This window comes from Nycticebus coucang, chromosome 20 (assembly GCF_027406575.1).
Source record: "Nycticebus coucang isolate mNycCou1 chromosome 20, mNycCou1.pri, whole genome shotgun sequence".
NCBI classification, from domain to species: Eukaryota; Metazoa; Chordata; class Mammalia; order Primates; family Lorisidae; genus Nycticebus; species Nycticebus coucang.
The window spans coordinates 24,666,767-24,688,344 of record NC_069799.1 but is presented as its reverse complement, the minus strand read 5'-3'; the positions used below and the strand labels follow the sequence as shown (position 1 = coordinate 24,688,344).

At 39.4% G+C, this 21,578-nt stretch overlaps 1 long non-coding RNA gene across 1 annotated transcript; it reads left to right on the top strand.

Moving 5' to 3' along the window:
* The first annotated feature begins 8,903 nt into the window (after positions 1 to 8,903).
* LOC128573118 (uncharacterized) lies at positions 8,904 to 18,035 on the top strand. The gene is made up of 3 exons (XR_008376314.1): positions 8,904 to 9,238; positions 16,862 to 16,909; positions 17,513 to 18,035. It is a non-coding gene; the product is annotated as an uncharacterized LOC128573118 (long non-coding RNA).
* The last annotated feature ends 3,543 nt before the right edge of the window (positions 18,036 to 21,578 follow it).

Sequence of the window (21,578 nt, the reverse complement as noted above, 5' to 3'; positions counted from 1 at the left end):
GAGAATTGGGATGAAGAGGCACAAGAGAGAGCCAAGTCAGCATCAGTCCCCAAGAGCAGTACGAAGCTTTTAAAATTGTTGCTACCACTAGGAAAGAAGGTTGTCAGGAACAGAGTTACTCTAGGGTAAGGCAAGAAGCCACCAGGCCAGAGCCTTTCCGGCATCATGACAATGGGTTCCTGGAGTCAGGAATGGCTCAGGAAGCAGCCTCTGCTGGGACCATCCCCTCAGTACTAGAGAGATGCCCTGGAAGTGACATTTCCCTCTGGAGATAGGGGATCAAATTTGATTTCCAGACCTTGTGAAATCCCTGAAGCAGCTCTGACTTTCTGAAACTCTTGTGGTTTGGTGGACACACTCCAGCTTCAGCACAAGGCCCACTTTCAGATGCTGAGAAGGCTGGTTGTTGCATAGTTGTCTCTTTGTGTCACAGTAAACAAACTTGTTCATAACATGAGAGCCACCCCTCTGCTCTTCCTGAATATTCTGGGACTCTCTTTCTCTCTCACATCTTTCTTTAAAATGGAAGGCAAAATATAAACCTACAAGGTACTCTAAAATCCCTCTGCTCCCTGGTTGATGATGCCTTGTTTATTTTTTTCAGTGCTTTCCAGCTGGCCTACCCCATTGTTTGATGAAGTCTAAACTTTAACCTAGAGACCGAAATCCTGTAAAACCACCTTCCCAGGTCTTTAAATAGAAAAGACTTAATGGGGTTTGCATTTTCATTCAAAGCAGGAAAAAAACTTAAAGCAAGAAGAAACCAGTATGTGTTAGAGAGATATGAAGAAACTCATGAATATTAAGAAACATGGGCGGCAAGTCACACTAAAAGGAAAGACAACGATTTTGTGTATGACAAAACCTAATAACAATATTTCTCCTAAAATAAGTGATGGTTTAAGAAGAAAAAAAATATATGTGTGTATATATATATATATTTTTTTTTTTTTGAGACAGTCTCAAGCTGTGGCCCTGGGTAGAGTTCTATGACATCACTGCTTACAGCAGCCTCAAACTCTTGGCCTTAAGCGATCCTCTTGCTTCAGCCTCCCAAGTAGCTAGGACTAAGGCGCCCACCACAACACCCAGATATTTTTGATTATAATTGTCATTGTTTGGCAGTCCCGGGTTGGATTTGAACCCGCCAGCTCTGGTGTATGTGGCTGGCATCTTAGCTGCTTGAGCTACAGGCGCCGATTCAAGAAGAAAATTTTCTGACAAACGTAGGGCTTCACCATGTCAGAAATGGTCTATATAAGGGATAACATTTGCAAAGGTAAATTATGAAAAATGTTGTATATGACCAGGTTGGCCTAATTGAAAAGGGAACGTCCAGGTAAGTGTTAGTTTTGTTTTGAGAATTTGTTTAAAACCTCATCAGATTGCTGTGTATTTGCTTAAAGTGATAAACATCAATTATTGAGCATCAATCTGCCACAATAGTGTTAAATCTGCTGCTTTGTATTTTATTCTACCTGCCTGAAGCTGTATTTCCTTAGTTATGGGTTTTGAGATCACTACTCAAGGTTATGAGTTACTCCTTTGAAAATGAAGCAAAGAAAAATAGGAGTCAACTTTATTCTTTAAAACACTAGCCTCTTTTTCTTACTGCGTGATTGACATTTTCACTCCTTCCTCTGTCTTTAATTCACTCTGCACACCTCTTGGCTTTTTGTTGCTAAGATAAGATGACAGACTATTTATGTGTGACTGGTGCCATCCTTGAACAACATATTTTTTCTCTCACAAGAAATGACAAAACTTGACCATTTCTGGTTGTGGTACAAACTGGGGACTACCTGCTCTCTTTGCTGCCCTTTTTGAGTTGTGACTTTCTCAATCAAGTAAGGTGTTTGCAATGGATTTTTCCCTGCTGCATCAGTGGTGTCTCTTTTATAAACCTGTAGCCTTGATCTGCTCTTGGTAACCTTTAGTTAGCCACCCCTCAAGTGGAGGCAAATGGTCTGTGTTTAATCTCCTCACAGACTCCCTGAAAAGATTCAGGAAGACACCTCAGATTCCTGTCAGGCTGAATCAATGAACAGCTCTTTCACTGTGGTCAGTTGTAAAACTCCTGGCAGACAGGGAGGTCATGTGACCAAGAGGACTTCGTGACACAAAGGCTAAAAAGAGGCACCCAGGCAGAGGTAAGTCGGAAAGTCAGGAATTGAGTGTTGAAAGTGGGTGCATTTTTTTTAAGGGATGCCACCTGCCACTGGAATCTGACCTTAGGACTCTGAGTGAGAAAATGCAGATCTCAGCCCACTCTGGCAACCTGAGATGGGCACAACATTGTCCACAGGTAATACTTGGTCCATGGCAATGATGTCTTTATGGGCATCCAACTATTTGGTACAATGTCTCTAGGGATGCCCAGTGCAAAGTGTAGTCTACCCTCTCTACCTATGGAAAGCTGTGGGCCAAGGCTTTATAAGAAATACTGAGGCTACATATTTATTGTTTAATACTTCACTCTCCCCTCTGAGTGAAGAATCTGGTTCTGTAGCAGGAGTGACTGGACAGCGGGAACACAAATTCTTTCGATGCCTGATTTCCTTATCCATTGTTGGGGAGAGAATTATTGTCTAAATTAAATACTCAAGATTATTGATTCTCTAGACAAACAATAGCCTTCCCATGAAGGTAGTCTATGAACACTCCTGGTAGCTGTTTACTCTAGTGTCTGGAGGATGGGGAGAAATGGCCAGAAGAAATCAACATCCAGGTAAATTTTTCTATCTGGGAAGAGCTTCCCCCTGGAAAACCTCGGGACCTCCGCAGTAGAGATTCACTTAATACCAAAAATGTTCACACTCTCTGAAACAGGAATCATTAGTAGACATAGCTGCATTGAATGACAAATTTATGAGATATGGCTTTCACAATTTTGTGCTGTTGAATAACATGCCACAAATACAGTTGAAAGTCAGTTACCGAAATAGCAAATGGTAATGACACTTTTTAATTTTTTTTTTGCTAAAAGTTAATGTCTTTAATTTATCATGTGCCTTATATATATTGTTTTGAAATTATTTTGTGAATTATTTTATTATAGGTAAGTCAGTCATGAAGTAACTCAAAGACAGACTCAACACCTTAGTTACTATGTATTTCCAAACTGGAGCTGACCAAAGAAGCTTCTATTTGCACAGCCTATGGGACCAAAAGGTATTTTTATCCCCAATGCTTTCTTGGAAAATAAAAAAGTAAAAATACATTATTCCAAAACATCAATTAACATGTTCAGAAATTGCCATTTAATTTTCTTTTTTTTTTGGCCGGGGCAGGGTATGAACCTGCCACCTCCGGCATATGGGACCGGCGCCCTACTGCTTGAGCCACAGGCGCCGCCCTGCCATTTAATTTTCTACTCATAGAGTCAAACACAGAAACTTTCTTTAACTATTGCCAGAATAGACAATTTTTATTAAAAAATCACTGTTCAGGGGTGAAACCACAGGCTGTATAAGATTTGTAGGGCAAGCAGATATTATTATAATTACATGAGCAAATTTCTAATATCTAATTCTGATTTCTAATATCTGGTTAGATTAAATGGGTAGTCATTAGAAAGAACTGAAGGTGATACTAATTAAAATACATTTATAATAACTGTGTATAATACATATGATTTAGATATAATGAATATACCTAAGCACACACATATAAATGACCTTTCTAAAAAAAGTAATAAAGGAAATCTAAATTAAATTATAGGGTTATAGGTTAATTTATAATTTAATTATACAGTTATAGGTTAACTGATGACTCCATGCTGAACCTCACAGTTAAAGTATTCTATAGTGGACAGACCCACTATTTGACAATGTGAATGTTGCTTTCTTGTCACTGTTGTTGTTATTGCTTGATAGCACCAACTATCTGATTTCTTTTCTGAATGTATTTATCTTCATTTGTTCTTTGTAAGGATTTTGTTTCTAGTCCTTGTCTTGAACATTGTTATTGTTGAATTTTAAGCCATTTTCATTTTGTGAAGAGAAAGGGTGGAAACCTTATAAACACATGTATATGTAAAAGGAAAATAAAAGTAAGACACAGAAGACTAACTCATTCATTCAGCAAATATTTACTAGAGTTTTTCCCTGAACAAGATTATCTGCTGAGTATTTTGGGATAACAGTAAAAAATCAGTTTTGAACGCTATACTCTAAAATAGTGTGATCTGATATAAAACATATGTTCAAAATAAGCTTTTTACAGTGTTGTCATCTTTACTGGACCAATATTTACATTAAAGCAATGATGGAAAATACAAAAGAAAATGAAATTTAATTATCTATCTGTGTTCATTTGAAGATTCCACAATATTTTTTATTTTAATTAGTTCCCTAATTGACCTTCATGACAATATTCCAACTATGAAGACACTGGGTTCTTTCCTGGGACTACCGTATTCTATTTGTAAAATTCTCAAATCCATTTTCCAAGTATTAAAGAACTGAATCAATGTAAGTTTCAATATATTTGTTTCCTTCAGTTCACAAGGAGAGCTCTAGACTATACACTTCATGACTTAGGTGTACAGTAAGAGTAAAGATGCAATAAAATATTTCTAGTAATAAACACTTTAATCTCATATGGTATAGCACACAGGTTTAATTACAGGAATTGTAATTTATGATATTACTTACGATGAAAAGACTCTGGCATATTCACCTGCTTCTCACTGCCATTCTGGTGTTATTTACATACAAAATGATGGTTCCATGCTACAGACTATTGATGAGGTCATGGCCAGACCATCATGTTGCCTCATATTACTGCTGGTCTCCCCGCAGCCATCAGTGAGGTATGTGCACACAGCTTCTTGTCCAGGACCAGAAGCTGAGCAAATAAGCGCTGTCACTGCAAAGGTTTAACTCAATCCTTTGCATCAGGATTATCCTTATCTTTGAACAAACCCAGCTCTTCTGGACCAAGAGAAAATAAAGCTTCTCCGAATTCAGGTGTAAAATGAAGTGTCCGAAGAAGGGAATGGAGATGATAGGATCTACCCTGATTTCTGATACTGCTTAAATTGGTGAATTTTCTAGGAGCAGTTGACTTCAAAATTTTAGTGTTTAATTTTTTCCCTTATCCATACTGATTATTTGGCACACTGGAATAATCCTCTCCAAATAGATCCCCAAACATTGTACAACTAAATAGTACCCGGCTAAAGCCCAGCCCCAGCCCCAGCCTGAACACTCAGTAGATGAACTGCCATGTTGGCGAGGGTGTGTCTTCAAAATGTGATTTTCTTTTCTTTTTTTTTTTTTAATAATTGTTGGGGATTCATTGAGGGTACAATAAGCCAGGTTACACTGATTGCAATTGTTAGGTAAAGTCCCCCTTGCAATCATGTCTTGCCCCCATAAAGTGTGACACACACCAAAGCCCCACCCACCTCCCTCTGTCCCTCTTTCTGTTTCCAACCCCATAACCATAATTGTCACTAATTGTCCTCATACCAAAATTGAGTACATAGGATTCATGCTTCTCCATTCTCGTGATGCTTTACTAAGAATAATGTCTTCCACGTCCATCCAGGTTAATACGAAGGATGTAAAGTCTCCATTTTTTTAATGGCTGAATAGCATTCCATGGCATACATATACCACAGCTTGTTAATCCATTCCTGGGTTGGTGGGCATTTAGGCTGTTTCCACATTTTGGCGACTGTAAATTGAGCTGCAATAAACAGTCTAGTACAAGTGTCCTTATGATAAAAGGATTTCTTTCCTTCTGGGTAGATGCCCAGTAATGGGATTGCAGGATCGAATGGGAGGTCTAGGTTGAGTGCTTTGAGGTTTCTCCATACTTCCTTCCAGAAAGGTTGTACTAGTTTGCAGTCCCACCAGGAGTGTAAAAGTGTTCCCTTCTCTCCACATCCACGCCAGCATCTGCAGTTTTGAGATTTTTTGATGTGGGCCATTCTCAGTGGGGTTAGATGATATCTCAGGGTTGTTTTGATTTGCATTTCTCTAATATATAGAGATGATGAACATTTTTTCATGTGTTTGTTAGCCATTCGTCTGTCGTCTTTAGAGAAAGTTCTATTCATGTCCCTTGCCCATTGATTTTCTTAATTTTTAATTTTTTTCTAATTAGAAAGAAATTTATTTGAGATCTGAGAATTATGTTTGTGAACTTGCCACTGTGCGCTTACAGTGGCAACACTGTTCAAACCACTCGGCAAGGTTCCATAATCTCGGTATGTCAGTGTCTCACAGTTGTGTTCTCATTGACTTGTGTTGGTGTCTTGCTGCATTTTGTATATTTTTATTATTGTGTGTTTTTGTGTGTTCTTGGGAGAATGTCAGAGTTTGACTCAGAGCAATGAACAAACTTTTGGAAATTTCTTCTTTTTTTTTTTGTTAGATACTGTCTTACTTTGTCACCCTCTGAAGAGTGCTATGGCCTCATATCTCAGAGCAACCTCAATCTCTTCGGGTGCTCTAGCAATTCTCTTGCTTCTCTCTCAGTTAACTGGGACTACTGGCCCCCAAATTAATGCCTGGCTATTTTTCAAGACAGGGTCTTGCTTTTCCTCAGGCTGGTCTTGAACCCAGGAACTCGGGCAATTCACTTGGCTCATCCTTCCAGAATCCTACGATTACAGGCTTGAGGGAACAATCTTTTTTTGTTTGTTTGTTTGTTTGTTTTTTTGAGACAGAGGCTCAAGCTGTTGCCTTGGGTACAGTGCCTGGTATCACAGCTCAGAGCAATCTCAAACTCTTGCTCTCAAGCTATACTGTTTCCTCAGCTTCCCAAGTAGCTGGGACTATAGATGCCAGCCACAATGCCCTACTATTTTCTGTTGTTATTGTTGTTGCTGTTGTCATTGTTTTTGCTGGCCCAGGCTGGGTTAGAACTTGCCAGCCTTCGTGTATTTGACCGGCACCACCCACTGAGCTGGTGGCACCACCTAAGCAAGAAATATTTTTTTAAAAAGATATTTCACTGACATTCTGAATGTCAAGGAAAATACAGCAGCAGCCATGATGGACATTCTGAGAAAACTAAAGACTTACAAAATTGCATTGAAGGGTAAATTACCTAGCTTTCCAAGTAGAGTACTTTAAATGTGACCATAGTGATATTCAGGAATGAGGTATGTAACAGGGTCTTGATACAATAAAAATGTCAAGTTATAACAATGTAAATGAGGAGAAAATCTTTAGTTTCATCCAGTGATTCATAGAAGCAACTACTAACAGTGTTTATTCTTCTGGATACTTCCTATGAGTTTATAAATACACATTTTGACCTTTAAAGAATAAATTATATCATTTTCCATTGTTCTTTTATTTACTGTTTTCTTATTTATGGTTAACTGACATGTATTTATATCAGTCTGAGATCAGTTCTGAGGCCTACTTCATAAATCTCAGGACTAGTGTCTATTGCAGGTCAACAATTATTACTGTTAAAATTCGGGAGCCAACACAGCTGAAACATGTAAACTAAAAATTTTAGTGTACATGTAGGTACTTGTCTTTGAAGATATGTTCTGATTTTAAACTGATTTCTAGTTTATCATCATTAAATTGTTTTCATTTACTGGAATAATAAAATATCTTACAAGTACAATGAGAACTGTGGGTTTGAGAAGCTCAAGGTTGGAATGAAAAATTAAAGGAAAATCTGACTTGTGATTCACACATGCAGTTAAAATGAATTTTATTGGATAAAATGCAAAATTATCTAAAATAAAAAATAATCAAAACCACTTATGTTTTCTTATGCTGTATAACATGAAACTTAGTACATTTATATGATAAAGTATTGCATGATCTCAGTGTAAAATGCCAATGAAATAGGTCAAAAGTGGCCAGACAGGTAACTATCACCTGTAGTCCCAGTTTTTTGGGAGACTCTGGTGGGAGGGTTTCTTGAGCACATGAGTTCCAGACCAAACAGAACAAAAGTGAGACCCTTTCTCTACTAAAAATAGAAAAACTAGCCTCAGCGCTCATAGCATAGTGGTTGTGGAGTCAGCCACATGCACCATGGCTTGCAGATTCTAGTCCTGAGCAAGACAGCTAAACAACATTTGCCACTACAAAAAGAAAATAACTGGGTATTGTGGTGGATGCCAGTAGTCCCAGGTACTTGGGAGTCTGAAGCAGGAGAAGTGCTGAAGCCCAAGAGAGATGTAGGTGACTGTGAGCTATGTTGGCACAGCACTCTACCAAGGATGACATAGGGAGACTCTGTCTCAAAAAAATAGAAAAAATTCACAAGGGTGGTGGTGCACACCTGTAGTCCCAGCTCCTTAGGAGGTCAAGGAAAGAGGATGGCTCTACATCAACTATTTGATATTGAGCTATGATGCCATGGCACTGTAGCCATGGTGACAGAGTGAGAGTCTATCTAAAAACAAAAATTGAACAAATGTCACACAAAGGTCAATACATATATTAGATTTCACATCGTATAATAAAATAAGATCCATCAAAATAAACAGAATTTGAAAATTAGGCAAATAATATTAACCAGGTTTAGGATTTTTTTTGTTGTTGTTGTTAGTGATCAATATTAAAAGTATAGAGGAGTATCGGGGCCTATTGCTCATTGGCAAGGGTAGCAGCCACCTACACCGGAGCTGGAGGTTTTGAACCCAGCCCAGGCCTGCCAAAGAACAATGACAACTACAACCCCAAAGTAGCTGCGTATTGTGGTGGGCACTTGTCCCAAATACATGGGAGACTAAGGCAACGGAATCACTTAAGTTCAAGTCTTTGAGGTTGTTGTGAGCTGTGACACCATACCACTTTACCCAGAGGAAAAAAGTGAGAGTCTGTCTTAAAAAAAGTATAGAGGGAGCAGTCTTTTGATTGATGTTTTAATGTTTTATTGATATCAGAGAGGAGATATGATGAGAGAAGAAGTAAGAAGGAAAGGTGAGTATCAGAGAAAAAGAGGAAGGAGAGAATGAAAGAGATGTTACATTGCTGGCTTTAAAGATGGAAGAAGAGGGTCTTAAGCCAAGGGATGTAGGCCTCCTCTAGAAGCTAGAAAAGGTAAGGAAAAGAATTTTTCCCTGGAGGTTATAACATACTAAGATCGCGGCCAAGTAACAGCTTTCTTGCAACTGGGCACAGTAAGTTTGGACTCCAGGCATCTCTCTCTGGTGGGATCTGCCCAGAAACATCCCTTTGAGGACACAGGGAGTCAGCGTGAGACCTCTGGACCCCATGAGGAGGACAAGAGCAGCGGAAAACTGGCAAGTGTTTGCATGTGTTCATTCTGTCTAATCCCACTGGCAGCTGTAAGTACAACAGCAGTGATATTGAAAACTGGAAACGCCTTACCCGTGAGCTGTTTTATTTTTTTTATTTTTTTACTTGGCACTCAGTTAAACTACCTTGGGAGAACTTGGGCAAGAGTTCAGAGGACTTTAAGTGTTGTTTAGAGCCCAAGACTGAGTCACTCAGCCGGTCCGGAGCTAATAGTGTTCAGTTGTAGGCTGCCTGGAGTCATTGTAGGAGAACTGCCCCAGCAAGCTCCACCCTCAGTGATGCAGAGCAAGGTTCAGGCGGGAGTGGGTAATCTAGTGCTGTCTAGAGCAGTCTAAAGGGGGGGGGGACTGAGACACCTTACAGCCCTAACCCTCAGGGGCATAGAATGATACCAGTTTTGGCATACTGGGTAAGTGGATAGCCACTTCAGGAGTGATCCCAGTGACAAGTGCTTTTCTGGGAAAGCTTCAGCTTAGCCAAGGTTAGCAGTTTAAAGTGACTTGTAAGTGGCAGAGGAGATATTTAGGCTCTGCACCCTGAGGGATTTGAGAAATCACAGAGGCCACCAGTCTTCATCTCATACAGCTGTACCAGCACTGTGATTAACAACTCATACCCAAGAAGATCACCTGTTGCCCCAACAATATCCAGCAAGATATATATAACGCCTTCTTTTTGGTTTTGATTTTGCTTTTTTGTTTTTAATTTCAACATTTTCCCTATAGATTTTTCTTTTCTTTTTTTCTTTTTATTTATTTTGTAGAGACAGAGTCTCACTTTATGGCCCTTGGTAGAGTGCCATGGCATCACATAGCTCACAGCAAACTCCAACTCCTGGGCTTAAGCGATTCTCTTGCATCAGCCTCCAGAGTAACTGAGACTACAGGCGCCCACCACAATGCCAAGCTATTTTTTGGTTGCAGTTCAGCTGGGACCAGGTTTGAACCTGCCACCCTCAGTATATGGGGCCGGCGCCTTACTGACTGAGCCACTGGCGCCGCCCTTCTTTTCTTTTTTTATCTTTCTTTTCTTTCTTCTTTTTTCTACTTTAAATACAATTTCCCATTGTTGTTTTTTTCAACAATTAGAACTTCATTTTTGCTAGTGTTTCTACCACTATTATTTGTTTTTTTCCACAATTTTATCCCATAAAGTTTTCTGTTTGCTTTGTTTGGTTTCATTTATACCATTTTAGCCTTTCATCTCTACTTGGTAGAGATTTGGTACTGTGTCTGAACAGGCTACCAAAGAGCTGCTGACCTCAAGGGAACCACCCAACCTGGCAACCCCCGACGTTGGGGTTTTTTAAGGTGGGTCAAACTACCCTAATGTACACCTATATTGCTCCTATCTCCCTCTTTATGTGGTTGTCTTTTTTATTTTTTTGTCAGCATTTTCTTTTACCCACCCCCTCTCCTTTTTCTTTTTTTCTCTTTCTTTTTTCCATTCTTGCTCTTCAATCTTTTCATTCTTCTGGTACCAAAAGGACTCATCAAAACCCTACTCCAGAGGCATGGCAACTTAAAGATCAAGAGGAAGTGAAAGAAAAACTAGGGCAAGGAAACAGATAAAAGAAATCACTCATGTGTAAGAATCAGTAGAAAACTCATGTCAGCAGGAGAAACTAGTCCAGAGCAACCCCCCTCACCCCCCGGGGACTGTGAGGTAGCTACTGCAAAGGATTTCACCTATAAAGAAATGTTAGAAATAACAGAAAGAGTAGCTGGGCATTGTGGTGGGTGCCTGTAGTCCCAGCTGCTCGGGAGGCGGAGGCAAGAGAATCACTTAAGCCCAGGAGTTGGAGGTTGCTGTGAGCGGTGTGAAGACACGGCACTCTACCGAGGGCCATAAATTGAAAACCTGTCTCTACAAAAAAAAGTAAATAAATAAAATAAAGAGAATTTCGAATACAGACAATGAAAACAATGAAGGGAACTGCTGATAAAGTGGATTATAACCAAAAAGAAATCCAAAAACAGAATCAAATAAGACATAAACAATATGAAAAATATAGCAGAGCTGAAGGACTAAAGCAGTCAATTAGGGAACTTAAAGATGCAATAGAAAGTATCAACAACAGATTAGACCATACAGAAGAAAGAATTTCGAAGGTAGAGGACAAAGATCTTGAAATAACTCAGATAGTTAAAGAGGCAGAAAAGAACAGAGAGAAAGCAGAATGTCCACTAACAGAATTATGGGACTATATGAAGCGTTCAAACATACAAGTTACAGGAATCTCAGAAGGGGAAGAAGAATGCCCCAAGGGAATGGAAGCCATACTAGAGAATAAATGAAAATTTCCCAAATATCACCAAAGATTCTGACACACTCCTTTCAGGGGAATATTGGACCCTAAGACGCCTCAACTCTAATCTAACTTCTCCAAGACACATTGTGATGAACCTGTCCAAAGGCAAGAGAAAAGAAAATATTCTGCAAGCTGCCAAGAGTAAGTGCCAGGTGACCTACAGGGGCAAATACATCAGGGTGACTGCAGTCTTCTCTAGTGAAACTTTCCAAGGAAGAAGACAATGGTCATCATCTACCTTTAATGTACTTAAACAGAACAATTTCCAGCCCAGAATTCTATATCCTGCTAAGCTAAGCTTTAAAATTGACAGAGAAATCAAATAATTTACTGATATATAAACATTGAAGAAATTTGCCACAACAAGACCAGCTCTACAGGAAATAATTCAACCTGTTCTACATAGTGACCATCACAATGGATCAACACCAAGGTAAGAACTCAGTAATTCAAGGACAGAACCTAACTTCCACACTGATGCAAAAGATAAAACTAAGGAATGGACTCTCACAAAATAAGATGAATAGAACACTACCACACTTATCAATTACCTCAATAAATGTTAATGGCTTAAATTCCCCACTGAAGAGGCATTGATTGGCTTACTGGATTAAAAAACACAAACCATCCATTTGCTGTCTGAAGGAAACACACCTAGCTTCAAAAGACAAATTAAAACTCCGAGTTAAGGGTTGGAAGAGAATTTTTGAGGCAAATGGAATTCAGAAGAAAAGAGTAGTTGCAATCTTATTTTCAGATACATGTGGATTTAAAACAACTAAAGTAAAAAAAGCCAGATGGTCACTTTATATTGGTCAAGGGAAAAATACAGCAAAAAGTCATTTCAATTCTAAATATGTATGCACCCAATTTAAATGCTCCCAGATTCTTGAAACAGACCTTACTCAGTCTGAGCAATATGATATCTGACAATATCATAACAGGGGACTTAATCTCCTCTTACAGAGCTGGACAGATCATCTAAACAGAAATTAAACAAAAATATAAGAAACTTAAATGAGACCCTAGAACAACCTTGAGACATATATATATATATATATATATATATATATGCTCCATCCAATGATAAAGAATGCTCCATTGGAATGCTCCATTCCAATGATAAAGAATATACATTCTTCTCATTGCCCCATGGAACATTCTGCAAAATTGATCATATCCTAGGACATAAAACAAACCTCAACAGAATCAAAAGAATTGAAATTTTACCTTGTATCCTCTCAGACCATAAGGCATTAAAGGTGGAACTCAACTCTAACAAAAACGTTCAATGTCACACAAAGGCACGGAAATTAAACTACCTTCTGTTGAATGACAGTTGGGTGCAGCAAGAAGTAAAACAGGAAATCATTAACTTGCTTGACCATAGCAACAATGAATACACAAGCTACCAAAACCTGTGGGATAGTGCAAAAGCAGTTCTGATAGGAAAATTTATTGCTTTAGATGCCTATATTAAAAAAACAGAAAGAGAGTTTATCAACATACTCACCAGCCACCTTATGCAATTGAAAAAAGAAGAACAATCTAAGCCTAAACCCAGTAAAGGAAAAGAAATATCTCAAGTTAAATCAGAGATCAATGAAATTGTAAAACAAAAGAATCATTCAGAAAAGTAATAAAACCAGGAGTTGTGTTTTTTTGAAAAAATAGAGAAAATAGATAAATCTTTGGCCAGACTAACTAGAAATAGAAAAGTAAAACCTTTAGTAACCTCAATCAGAATTGATAAAGGATAAATTACAACTGATGCCACAGAAATACAAAAGATCATCTCTGAATACTACCCGAAACTTTATGTCTAGAAATTTAACAATGTGAAGGAAAATGATCAGTATTTGGAATCACACCCTCTCCCTAGAATTAGCTAGGAAGAAATAGAGCTCCTGAAGAGAACAATTTCAAACACTCAGATTAAATAAACAATAAAAAATCTCCCAACCAAAAAACTGCCCTGTTTCATATGACTTCACACCAGAATTCTATCAAACCTTCAAGGAAGAGCTCATTTCCATACTGCAGGAATTATTCCAAAAAATTGAGGAGGAAGAAATCTTCCCCAGTACATTCTACAAAGGCAAACATCACCCTGATATCAAAACCAGGAAAAGACCCAACTGATAAGGAAAACAGACCAATTTCACTAATGAATATAGATGCAAAAATTTTCAACAAAATCCTAGCCAAAAGATGACAGCTAATCATCAAAAAAGTCATACATAATCAAGTAGGTTTCATCCCAGGGATGCAAGGCTGGTTTAACATATGCAAGTCCATAAACTTGTTATCCACAATATTAATGGAAGCAAAAACAAAGACCATATGATCCTCTCAATAGATGCAGATAAAGCAAAACTTTGAGGCTGATCTGAGCTTCTAATCAAAAAGAAAGAAACCATTTTACAGGGTAGAATTTGCCACCACTATCTCATCCACATGCATATGAATCTTTTGTTATGCATTTCACATTCCTTTTAAGCCTTCAGTTGGTCCTTATGCATTTCACATTCATGAGGGGAGGAATGAATAGAGGACTGAATCTGTTGTCTGAGCAGTAGAATACTGACTTGGCGGGGAGGTACACTTTCCTTAGTGTCCTTAGCCAAATTTAGTGGTCAACAGGAATGTGTACACAGGAGGAAAAGAAGGTGAGTCAATGCAATGTATGTGATGATAATCTTCAAGGTATATATGTTAAAGTTAAATATTATTAACACATCCTAATAATAAAGTGTTTATAATATCTGCAACAAAAATATCTTACCAGGCAGTTTTGAGACAACTTCGCCAAGAACTGTGTGATACCATGCAAAAACTATCCAGATCGGAGATAAAATCCAGCATCCTTTTCTAATTAGAATACTGAAGCGTATAGGCACACATGACACATTTCTGAAAATGATCAAAGCTATCTATGGCAAACCCACAGCTAATATTTTACTGAATGGAGAAAAACTGAAACCTTTTCCACTTACAACTGAAACCAGACAAGCCTGTGCTCTGTCACCATTACTATTCAACATAGTGCTGGAAATTCTAGCCAATACAATTAGGCAAGACAAGGAAATAAAGGGCATCTCAGTGGGAGGAGAGGAGGTCAAACACTTCCTCTTTGCTGACTATATGATCTTATACCTAGAGAACACCAAAGACACAATTGCAAGACTCCTGGGAGTCAAAAAAATACAGTAATGTCTCCGGATATAAAATCAATGTCCACAAGTCAGTAGCCTTTGTATACACCAATAACTGTCAAGATGAGATGCTAATTAAGGACACAACTCCCTTCACCATAGCTTCAAAGAAAATGAGATACCTAGGAATATACCTAACAAAGGAGGTGAAGGACTTATATAATGAAAATTATGAAATCCTCAGAAAGGAAATAGCAAAGGATATTAACAAATGGAAGAACATACCATTCTCATGGCTGGGAAGAATCAACATTGTTAAAATATTTATAGTTCCCCAAAAATCTACCTATTCACCACCATCCCTATTAAGATAACACCACTGTACTTTCAGAATTTGGAGAAAAATGATTCTGGGTCTTGTATGGAACCAGAAAATAAAAACCTGTGTAGGTAAGGCAGTTCTTAGTAATAAAAACAAAGCTACGGGCATCAAAATACCAGATTTTAGGCTGTACTACAAAGCCATAGTGTTCAAGACAACATGGTACTGGCACAAAAATGAGACATAGACATTTCAAAATGAATAGAAAACCAGGAAATGAAACTAACATCTTACAATCACCTAATCTTTGATAGACGAAACAAGAACATACCTTGGGGGAAAGACACCCTATTCAATAAATGGTGCTGGGAGAACTGGATACCCACATGTAAAAGACTGAAGATGGACCCACACATTTCTCCACTCACAAAAATTGATTCAAGGCGAATAAAGGACTTACATGTAAGGCATGAAACAGTAAAAATCCTCAAAGAAAGCATAGGAAAAACACTGGAAGATATCAGACTAGGGAAAAACTTCATGAAGAAGACTGCCCTGGCAATTTCAGCAACAACAAAAATAAACAAGTGGGATTTAATTAAACTGAAAAGCTTCTGTACAGCTAAGGAGACAATAACCAAAGTAAATTGACAACCTACACAATGGGAAAGGATATTTGCATATTTTGAATCAGACAAAAGCTTGATAACTAGGATCTATAGAGAACTCAAATTAATCCACATGAAAAAAGCCAACAATCTCATATATCAATGGGAAGAGACATGAATAGAACCCTCTCTAAAGAAGACAGATGAATGGCTAACGAACATATAAAAAAATGCCCATCAACCCTAATTATTAGGAAATGCCAATCAAAACCACCCTCAAATCCCTACCATCTAACCACAGAGAGAATGGCCCACATCCCAAAATCTCAAAACTGCAGATCCTGGAGTGGACGTGGAGAGAAGGGAACACTTTTACACTGCTGATGGGACTGCAAACTAATACAACCTTTTTGGAAGGAAGTATGGAGAACCCTCAAAGAACTCAGGCTAGACCTCCCATGTGATCCTGCAATCCCATTAGTGGGCCTTTACACAGAAGGAAAAAAATCCTTTTATCATAAGGACACTTGACCTAGACGGTTCATTGCAGCTCAATTTACAATCACCAAAATGTGGAAACAGCCTAAATGCCCACCAACCCAGGAATGGATTAACAAGCAGTGGTATATGTACAATATAGAATACTATTCAGCCATTAAGAGAGATGGAGACTTCACATTCTTTGTATTAACCTGGATGGAAGTGGAACACCTTATTCTTAGTAAAGCATCACAAGAATGGAGAAGCATCATGAATTCTACGTACTCAATTTTGATATGAGGACAATTAATGGCACTGTGGGGTAGGGAAAGGGGAGAGCAGAGAGAGAAAGAAGGAGGGAGGGATGGGAAAAGAGAGCAAAGAGAGGGAAGGAGCGAGGGGGTGGGGTCTTGGTGTGTGCCACACCTTTGGGGGCCAAGACACGATTGTAAGAGCGTCTTTACCTAACAAATGCAATCAGAGTACATAAATCTGGTTTCTTGCCACTGGTATCTGGGGGATGAGAACACATGTCTGATGCTTTTCCACCTTCCAGGATGTATCCCCCAATTGCTCTCCTTAAATCCCTGTCATAGTTGCTGATGGTGTCCCCTTGTGTGTGTTTACTCTGTTCTGTGCTATTTTGCACTACTCAAATGCTACCCAGTAAATATCTTTAAGTATTACTATCTTGTGTAGTGTGTATCAAGTTGATTTTAATTTTTTTTTAGGGCAAGGTTCTTGTCTCTTTTTCCTTTGGTATCTTTTATTCTGTCCCAATAAAGGTCAGTATACACTTGGCTAATGAATAATAAAAGTTGGTTGAACAGAAAAAAAAAATGAAGGAAAAGAAATCTGTTTTGTTGTACTCTCAATGATCCGCAACAATAAATTAAAAAAATAAAAAATAAATATAGAGGGAATATGTATTATCAATAAGCATTTAATATACCTTTTCTGCGATTTTATGCAAAGAAAATCTAAAGTAAATGACGATAACAAGATAATTTCTCAAAAGAGAAAGAAATATAAACATTTCTCACTAGAAAGTGCTATCAAAGCTTAGTGGATTACAGTCCTCTATGTACAGAGACTAGAAGAGAGAAGATCTCCTTTTTCTGAATCGAAGAAATAGAATAACAATATATATTCAATTTGCTGCTTATAATATACAGAGGCAAATGAATAATGAAATGAAACCCTCATATGTTTTTAATTGTAAAGAATGGCATGACTGTCACAAAACATCCAAAAATATAAACCGTGTTACATGATTATAAAATTTGTCAGTCATCATAGTCCTCAAGGAAACTAACAGTTCAGCTTTCTGATTATATTGTCCAAATTCTTGTATTAAGACCTCCACTAGTTCCGTCATTTTTTTTTAGTGTGTGTCCAAAATTGTGAAGCTCATCATCTGGAAAAATATAAGAAGAAGACTTTGTCCTCGCACAGAGCTACATCCTCTGCTGAGTAGGGTCAGGAATCCTGCAACTCAAGTCTCATCTGATTCACTGACAGGCTGCGATCTCCTGTCCAGGGATGTGGCTTGCCCATGTCTTTCCCAGTTGGAGCTGTTTCTCCACCCAGGGCTGGATCCCTAGGGTCAGGCAGTGTAGGGGAACAGCCCTCAGGAGAAAAGAGAAATTCCACCTGGGTGGCCATGGCATAGCTCTGCACTGCAGAGATCACAGGCTCCTGCACCAGGTGAGCTAAGAGAGCTGCTCTCAGATTAGGAGAAAATGTATCTCCTGTGTCCTCACCCAGGCTATGTCTTGATAAATGGCCTCAGACATAGCACTGGGGGAGGTCACCATTCCTTTGGCAACACAGTAGGTGATATTTTGGGAACTTCAATCTGGGTGATTTGGAACTGTAATCAGGGCCGCTTGCTGTACCCAGTGTAGGACCTTAGGGTATCCCTATCACAGACATCACAGTCCTTCTCCATTTCACTTCTGTACACTATCATAGACCATTGTTTTTTTTGCAGTTTTAGTACGAGGCCTGGATTGAACTTGCCACCGCTGACATATAAGGCCGCCGCCCTACTCCTTGAGCCGCAGGTGCCCCCTGAGACCATTGATTTCTTTTTCTTTTTCTTTTTTCCTTTTTTTTTTTTGAAGATTTTGGCCAGGGCTGGTATATGTCTTTGAACCCGCCACCTCTGGTATATGGGGTCGGCGCCCCACTCCTTTGAGCCACTTGTCTCTCCTACTCCTCCCTGATTCCATCATACTCCCCAACGCTGATCCCCCAATGTTCTCTGAATGCAGAATGCTAAAATCTTCTCACCATTGAGACACCCACTTTCTGCCAAAGCCCTGTATAAGTTACCTGTATGTCTTTTTCTTGCGCCAAAAAAGCAAAATTCTACCTGCTGCTTTATCTTGTAAGCTGCTCACGGAAATGATTTTTCTTTTTCCAGGAATTCCCCCATCTCAGCTAAAATCAGATTCTGTGAATAAAATGAGCGAATGAGCACCTCTAAGTGAACACCTTAGAAGCCCTAGTCTATGCTGGATAATCAGGAGCTGAAGATGTTACCTAAAATTGATTCTTCCTTTTCCAGAGTCCTGTCAAGAAGCTCCCAGTTCCCTGGCCAGGGAATACTGGGTTAATCCTTCCCCTGTTACCTCTCACATTGAAGAATCAAATCTTATCTGGTGTAGCAGAGCTGTTTTTGGCTTTGAGCTTTGATATTTGGAATTCTCTTTATCATGTGCAGTGAGCTCTAATTCTGGTGCAAAAGTAAGATTAGAATGCTCAGCAACTGGGCAGCACCTGTGGCTCAGTGAGTAGGGCACTGGCCCCATATACTGAGGGTGGTAAGTTCGAACCTAGCCCCGGCCAAACTGCTAAACAACAAAAATAGCCGGGCATTATGGCAGGTGCCTGTAGTCCCAGCTACTGAGGAGGCTGAGGCAACAGAATTGCCTAAGCCCAAGAGCCAGAGGTTGCTGTGACCTGTGATGTCACATCACTCTACCGAGGGTGACAAAGTGAGACTATATCTTAAAAAAAAAAAAAAAAAAGGAAAAGAATGCTCAGCGCCCATAACTCAGTGGTTGCAGCGCCAGCCACATACACAGAGGGTGATGGGTTTGAACCCGGCCCTGGCCACCTAAACAACAATGACAACTGCAAAGAAAAAAAAAAAGCCAATTGTTGTGGCAGCACCTGTAGTCCAAGCTACTTGGAAGGCTGAGGCAAGAGAATCTCTTAATTCCAGGAGTTCAAGGTTGTTGTGAGCTGTAATGCCAAGGAACTCTGCCAAGGTTGGGAGACTTTATGAGACGCTGTCTCAAAAAAAAAAAAAAAAAAAAAAGAAAACGATTAGAAGACTCCTTTGTCATGAAGCCCAGAGCTCATAGTCTATCTCTGGGAGATGTTTGTGGGTTAATTTCTCAACTGAATCAGTTCAGTTGTATCAAAGGAAATAGGAAAATTTCTCATCCAGGGGATCACTCCTGCATTCCTCAAAGCTCCTTGACAGATATAAGCCATTTCTTATTTCCAATCTAAGAAGGAAAGACTACCAAAGACACACAGACTCAGGACCTCTGACTCTCACCCTCCTTTCAACCTCCATATGAAGAGTCCAAGGTCTCATCTAAATTTGGATGTGGTTATTACTGGAAAAATAATAGTGTCTTATTGATTCCTTCATATGATCAATTGTGTTTATCTGGGCCTTTTTCTGTAAAAAAAAAAGTCTATTTTTTTGTTTGTTTGTTTGTTGTAGAGATAGAGTGTCACTTCATCGCCCTCAGTAGAGTGCCATGGCATCACACTGCTCACAAAAACCTTCAACTCCTGGGCTTAGGCGATTCTCTTGCCTCAGCCTCCCAAGTAGCTGGGATCACAGGTGCTTACCACAATACCCGGCTATTTTTTTGTTGAAGTTCAGCTGGGGCCAGGTTTGAACCCGCCACCCTCGGTATATGAGGCTGGCGCCATAGCCACTGAGGTCTGTTGTAAAGGATGTAGGTCAGTGGGGAATTGCATACAGAGGCAGACGATATCTGGGTCTTCACCTCTGAATTTCATATTTTTGGAGGGGAACAGGGCTTGATTTGAACCTGACACCTCTCGTATATCGGGCAGGCATTCTACTCCTTTGAGCCACAGGCGCTGCCCCCAATTTCATGTTGAAGCTGAAAAGAAAAGTTCCCTCCCTTACACGTCCAGATTCAGCATGTTTGTGGCCCTGCTGGAGTGGTCTTTTTTTTTTTTTTTTTTTTTTTTTTGTGGTTTTTGGCCGGGGCTGGGTTTGAACCCGCCACCTCCGGCATATGGGACTGGCGCCCTACTCCTTGAGCCACAGGCGCCACCCTGGAGTGGTCTTTTATAAGTAGGTATACTGAACACATTTTTCCTTTCTACTACTCTTCATGACTTCAGTAAGAAAGGCTAAGGTGGTGATTGCCCTGGGGACCTACAAACTGAGTGCTGTTACAGTGTTGTGAAGCAGCGCATGAAAGACATGAGACACAAAAGAAAAAAAATGCAATGGTTTCCTTCCCATGGGATTCCTGACTCAATTCTCTCATAGAAGTATTTAAAACCTTGCCCAGATTTCAGGATGTGGAATGAAGCAGGTGATTGACACGTGTATATATGTTGCGTGTGAGGACAATATTTAGTGTTAAAATTGTCTATATTGATGTTCTAATTTTCAAATGCTTAGAAAAGACAAATATTGTGTTATGTTCAGTAGTTCCACAGAGACCACACAACCAGACAAGCTGAATTTGCAAAGGAATCCTTTATTGAAGAGCCAGCCAGTGACTGCCTCACTGTTTCAATGAGGGGTTTCAGAGAGCAGCCCTGAGTGCTTACGTGGTCAGAGTTTTAAGGCTTGGTTTGCATCCTGGTTGGTGCGCAGACTGCCCAGGTGCATTCAGGTAGGGTAGCAAGCAAACACTGTACAGAAGTAGAATTTTGCCGTTAGTTAGCTATACATTTTAGTTTTAGTACTTTTCCCACCAGGTATTATTTAAAGGTGAATCTGGGGACAGTTGGTACCTCCCGGTCCTTTCCCAGGGAGTTAGCCAAACAAGAAATAGGGAGTGAACTAGAGGCAAGAAATCAGTTAGTACTTTCTCATCTATCTTGGGAGTGAACTAGACTTACTTCATTTTCGAAAGCTTGTAGTCCAGAAATTTGCCAGGAGCTAACTGGTATTTTTTCTACCTCAGCTTAGATCCACTAGGCCTAATACTCCCCACTGTTTTTTGTTTGTTTGTTTGTTTTGTTTTGTTTTTGGAGACTGGGTCAAACCACTGACTTAGTGGCAGGTATAGTTCATATTTGTTTTTAATTATCATCAGTTTGACAGTGCTTATTTGCTTTTTAACACATATAGTAGTTTGATTTAAGATACAGGGTCCTACCGCCAGAAGGAGGATAAGGAGGATGAGTGGCCCCACTGCAGTTGTGAGTAGGGCTGTG